Consider the following 6,182-nt stretch of genomic DNA (forward strand, 5'->3'; position numbering starts at 1 on the left):
CCGGCGTCGGTATTTCGACCGCCGGGATCCCGTCCAGCGGGATGTTGACCGCATCCCCTCCAGAGAGAATATGAAACCCAGGAATAATGTATTAGGACCCTTGGGTCTAGTTGAAACAGGAGAAAAGCTTAAACTAGGTGCAGCGCTGGGAATAGAGAATGCCCTTAGAGGCCAGAGACTGGACTGGAATAGGAACTAGGAGCCACTGGAATGAGACCCTGGAATCAGTCGTGACAAACTCAGTCCCAGCACCTGATTCCAGGAGCTTGGAGCGGAAACCCACTACTAGGAACTCCGTGAACCAGACAAGTAGAAACTCAGGACCCTCATACACTAGACTGGAATCAAAAACTCAGAGCTGTGACTAGAGGTGGGAAGCTCAGGCCCAGGATCCACTCCCCTGAGCACAGAACTGGAAACAGAACATGAGACTCGGCACTAGCCCCAGATAACCAGCACACCGATACCAATGGTATGGTGGAAGTAGGACTGGTATGATAGCATGAGTAGCAGGACAGGTGCTTGATGAAAGCAGAGCACTGCTGGTGACTGATGCAGGTTGGCATGGCCGACTCCTTGCTGGAGGAGAGCCACAATCGAGATTTTTCTCAATTTGCTGAATATTCCTGGTTCCCCGACCCAGACTTTGTGGGATCAGAGAATTGCGACAGGCCATGGCAAATGAAGGCCTTTAATCCAGCCAGATCCACCTTCTTTGAAGAGACCTTTTGACCTGCTGCTGGTCAGGTCGTGAATTGTAGGTCTATTTAGCCAACTCACATGTATTCCTGTGGTGGTGACGACAGGGGCTCAGGCATGCAGGGAGCAATAACCACACACCCCTTCCCTGTGCTGCACACAATGGATCGAATGTACTGGAGTTAGCCACACCTCCGGTAACTAGGCCAACCCAATGTATTACGAGATTGTTTTTGTACCTGATTTTATGGGGGACAGTGGATATCTGTTGGGGTATAGGTAGTTGTGTGAGGATCCTAGCACTTGAATATTGAAACTGTCTATAACCTGGCTCCTCTCCTACCATACCCCGGTTGATTACTGGAAAATCTGAAAAATATTTCTAACGGTTTTGCCCTTCGTAAATAAGCGGGTTGCAACACTCCCGGGATTTAGAACCCATTGCTTAGTACGTTTTGCCCATGGGATTGAGTATACCGCGCCTCCACCCCCTGCCTCATGCCGTGAACATCTCAGCTTTGCTTGCATACTGCCATCAGGCTACCTCCTGCTTGCCTGCACCTCTTGTCATCTGTCTGTTGCCCCTCCCCATTAGATTGTTAGCTCTTCAGAGCAGGGCCCTCTTTCCTCTTGTTATCTAAGCCCTCGTCTCAACACATTTCACTCACAGCTCTCCCCTACTCAACGATCATCTTTATCCTGCTAGTAAAGGCTCATCTCCATCTATGGCCACCAGCCTCTAGTAGTACGATGATCACTCCCTCGATACTTACATCTTAGCTGTATTATGTCTTGAGAACGTGTGGTGCTCTGTTACCTGTACTCTATTTCTGAAATTTATTTACTGTAATGCAATGTCTTGTCCCCTGTACTGTCCTTTGTACGGCGCTGCGAAACACGTGGCGCCTTATAAATAAAATGTAATAATAATACTACTACACTTTAATTGGCACGTTGACTCACCGCCCCCATAAAACACTGCACACTACAGTGAGTGTAAGGAATCCAGTCATAATACCTGTCCTTTAAATCAAGGTGTTGTTTAACGATGATATGTTGATGATAGCTGACACACAAGCTGATGTTTGGGACTAGTTGAACATGCTTGTATGAGAAACTAAATTCCGTGTAAGCCTCACCAAAATACTTCCAGAGTGTACACTCAAATGGAGCAATACCCAGAAATATTTTAAATAAAATGGTTAACCACACATGAATACTGATGGCATTATTCACATATAATATAACGATACATAATAACTATAGTATAGATCAGGGCTGGCCAAACCGGTCCTCGAGATCTACCAAAAGTTCATGTTTTCCAGGCCTCCTGGAGATCTGTAGAATTGTCAGTTAGGAATGAATGCAGCACATCTTAATTAGTAATGACTACACCTGTGCACCAGCTAGGTGGTCTGGAAAATGTGGACTGTTGGTAGATCTCGAGGACTGGTTTGGCCAGCCCTGGTATAGATATACATGTGAGGTCAGCAATGGGGGCATCAGCTCCTGTACCACATCGATGAAAGGGAACATTGCATCGTTCAAGCGCTGATGTTACTTGCGGAATCAGCATTAAATTGTGCTGTTATCCGCGGCAATGGAGCACGCCAGTTGGGTGTTACCATGCGTACCAGATGCTTTCAGCAATCACCAGAGTTTTTCATTGACCACATTGGTGTTGCATGCTGGATCCCTTCCATGATATTGCGTAGTAGCAGTACATGTAGAACAATTCGCACGAACTCACTTGAGAAACTAGTCCCTCAAGTGTTTGCTACCAAAAGAAAGAGGACTCCAGAAACCTCTTACAAAAGTCCAGTAGTAATGAGTCCTTAAGGTGCAGGTCCTACCTCAATTGAAGTCTTAATTTCTGCTTTGACTTGAACTTATTAAAACTTCATCAAACATAACACGGATAGGCAGACATAAATTCACATTTGGCTCTTCAGAGTAAAGTACACAGAAACTTTAGTAACGCGTTTCACAGATGAGCTGCCTGCTTCCTCAGACTGTGTTTATGTTTGTATATGGTCTCTAAGTGGTGGACTCTGTATCCCTCATAATTACTTGTAGTTGTTTGCTGTATTAGGAGCTATAATGTTACTCCAGTACTGATGTGGCACTTGGTATCCTGATCCAGATTAAAGGATGATACCCAGGAGGAGATAGCAGAGTGGCAGTTGGAGACACGAGAGAGGTCGGGGACAGAGAGCTACTGTAGATTTAAGTGTTATCAGTACATAGGTGGTATATTATGACAACAGAGGTGGTGTAGAAGAGAAAGGCCTTCAGTTCTACTTGTGTATGGTACCAGACACCTTTACCCTCCTCTCATCCCAGGACGCAGCTGATATTACCGTCAGGGAGAAACCAGACTGTTAAGAACCGCGGCAATGGCCTACATTTTTTAAGCAAATAGTTGGCAGGTACAACACGCACCATGGCCAACCAGACCTTCAGCTACTCCACCTCCTCTGTTTCAGGGTTGCTTGGTGGAGCAGTTGCCACACCTTTCCCATGGCAGCGGACATCTGGTCAGCCTAGCTGCAGCCTGTCGGAAGCTTGAGGGTCTTTCTGGAGCCACATCTGCCTGCTTCAGACTCCCAGCATGAGGCTCTATTTCAGGGATGAATGCCAATGACCATGGTGATAGATAATCATCCATATGTATTAACAAACCAAAAGTGCACATCTGTTCCTTACCAATTTTTCATACGTGTACATACCACCGGCAGTTACTGGGGTTTGGGTTGCTCACGTGAGATCTTGCTATGGTTTCAAGATCTCGTGCGTGCCCAGTGGAGCCGGCCGGGAGGTGAGACACAGTGCATCAGCACTAGGCTGATGTGCTGTGGATCTGGCAGGGATGGCAGGAAGGGGGAGTTTTCACTCACTAAGACAGTTAATACGGGATGCTGTTACAATTCCAATGGTCGGGATCCTGGTTCATGAGATACCAGCGCCGGAACCCTCGAAAAGGGCCAGGACACCGAAATCCAGACCGTTGGTATCCCGTTTGTCAACAAAGTGGGCCGAAAACGTACTATGCTGGGGATGGGGGGTTAGGTTTAGGTGACTTTCGGGGGACTTAGGGTTAGGATGCAGAGGGGAAGGGGGTTGTTAAGGTTAGTCTACGGGGAGGGAGGACAGTAAGGTTTAGTTTGGGGAAGGAGGGGTTAGATTTAGGCGCCATCCGGTTTAGAGTTAGGCTTCGGGGAAAGGGGTGGGTTAGGCACCTGAAATGGAGGGTAGGTAGAGGGTTAGACTACTTACCGCCCCTTGTCAGGATTTCGACTGTCGGGATGCTGACCAGCAGTATACATTCAGCCGGCATTTCATGCCCAACCCGTTAACATATCTTTGCTTCCTGCTTCACGTCGATAAAGAGGCGACGCAGGAATAGCTATAAAGGAGCACTATAATACATCTTCCCCCAGGTCACTTAATCTCTGTGGATGGTAACTTCTTGTCTCTGCTTAAGTTTTCTCTCCCCTAGGCAAAGCAAAATTTTCTATGTGGTCATTTACGATGCTGCAAAGTAAAGGCCCATACACACATTGGGAGATTTTGAGCTGAAAGCAGGTCACTTTTGGTGTTTTGAGCTGCTTTCAGCTCCAAACCACCCAGTGAGTATGCCCCGGCGATGAGCGCTGATGCGCGCACCCGCTTCATCGCCAGCGGCCGCCGTTCATCTGCTGGTATCACCAGCAGATGAACTGCGGAGTGGACGGCTTTCCATAGCATCCTGCTATGGAAAGCCGTTCACCCCTGCTGACATCGCTGGGTAGGGGGGAAAATAGCTCAGTGTGTATGCACCTCTACTCTCTAGTTAAGGTATGTCTGTCTCGGCTATTTGGTCTAACACAGGGTTCTTCCTCTAGTATCTTTTAATTAACAGCTTTACCTGCTGGCTGGACACAAAGGAAACGGGAGTCTGTGTCCATACTATCAGCCTACTGTTTTAGCTGTCCACTTCACGCAAGCCATTTTGGCACATGCAAGTTTCTGCTATAGGATATGGACGTTCTCCCACGTAACGTTCCTTCCATATATCATGCCCAGAATATTCAGTGCTTCGCGAATGCCTTAATCTACCGCCTCAGGCATTCTATAAATACTTACTAATTTGCCACGTCTATGACCGCAATATTAAATCAAATACTCCTTGCACATCCCCATTCCTTGAGACATCCTGCCTCCAGAGGCCTTATTTCCACAATGTACTCCTTCAATTTCAACTACAGGTTCAAGCTTCCCACAAGATTTGCTGAAGGAGGACATGGGGGGAACCCTAGATGCCCTCGTATTGAAGATAAGATTGCCAGGTCTTCAATTTGTACGGGAAAGGTCCTACAAATTGTTATTTCTCTGATATTAGGTATCCACAAAACGACTCGCTATCTACCCTTCCAACATCAGATCTCTGTTGGCGAAACAGGTGGAGCTCCTGGCACTTGGTCTTAAAATTGCTGCTCCTGCCCCATCTTACCCATTTTTTTCAGCTTCAAGTTCATGGTCTCATTCTCTCAATCCCCCTCCCTTCCAATCTTTCGTTCAACCTCTACCCCGAGCCGGTTGTGGAAACATCACACGGAAGATCATCACTCATATTCTTATGGCTGCGCTGTTTCTGGTAGTTTCCTATTGGAAGAACCCTGGTCCCCACGGGACAGTATGCCGGCGGTGAGAATACCAACTGCAGCATCCCGCTGTTTAAAATCCCTACCTCTCACCCCCTAACCCTCCCTTACTGCAGCCTTGCCTGGTGGTGCTTATACCAACCCCCTCCCCCCCCTCCCCATCCTTCCTGCAGCCTAAACCTAACCCTCCCCAGGGGTGCCTTACCCCCCCTCGCCGCAGCCTAACACAAACCCCCCCTCCCATTGTCTAACCCTCCTTCGCAGCCTTAACCCCCCACCCCTCCCCCACCTTGTATAGGGTATTGTTAATTCTGATCAATCTAGTCAAACTTTACTACTATGGTTACAATGCATGTCTACGATTCGCCTGAACTCCTCCAAATACTTTTGCAGAAAACTATATATATGTACCAGTTCCTGACAACCCCCCCCCCCCCCAAATATATTTAACTGTTCTTCATCCTCCATTTAATAATAATAATAATAATAATAATAAAGTTTTAAAAAAAAAACAAAAGAGGAGCTAAAGGCCTGTGAGAAGTGAGGGCCAGGCAGAGAAAGAGGTGGAGACAGAAACAGAGCTGCTGGTTAGGTAGTGAGTTGACCATAATTGGTCATGGAAGCTGATGGGGTGGACTTCCATGAGCAGCTCCTTGTCCCCAATTACTGAAACAGCCAGGAGAATGGGTAATGCCCCTCGTGTCAGTATGTTGGGGATAACCTGGTCACATGATATGTACCCGGGTAGCATCTGCTGTTACCCTGCTGTTATTGTGTCTCAGGTATACAGGCCGTTCTGTCTCCGGCTCCTCTGACTGCACACACAGGCGGCGGCCATTT

This window comes from Pseudophryne corroboree, assembly GCF_028390025.1.
Source record: "Pseudophryne corroboree isolate aPseCor3 chromosome 3 unlocalized genomic scaffold, aPseCor3.hap2 SUPER_3_unloc_1, whole genome shotgun sequence".
In the NCBI taxonomy this organism is placed as follows: Eukaryota; Metazoa; Chordata; class Amphibia; order Anura; family Myobatrachidae; genus Pseudophryne; species Pseudophryne corroboree.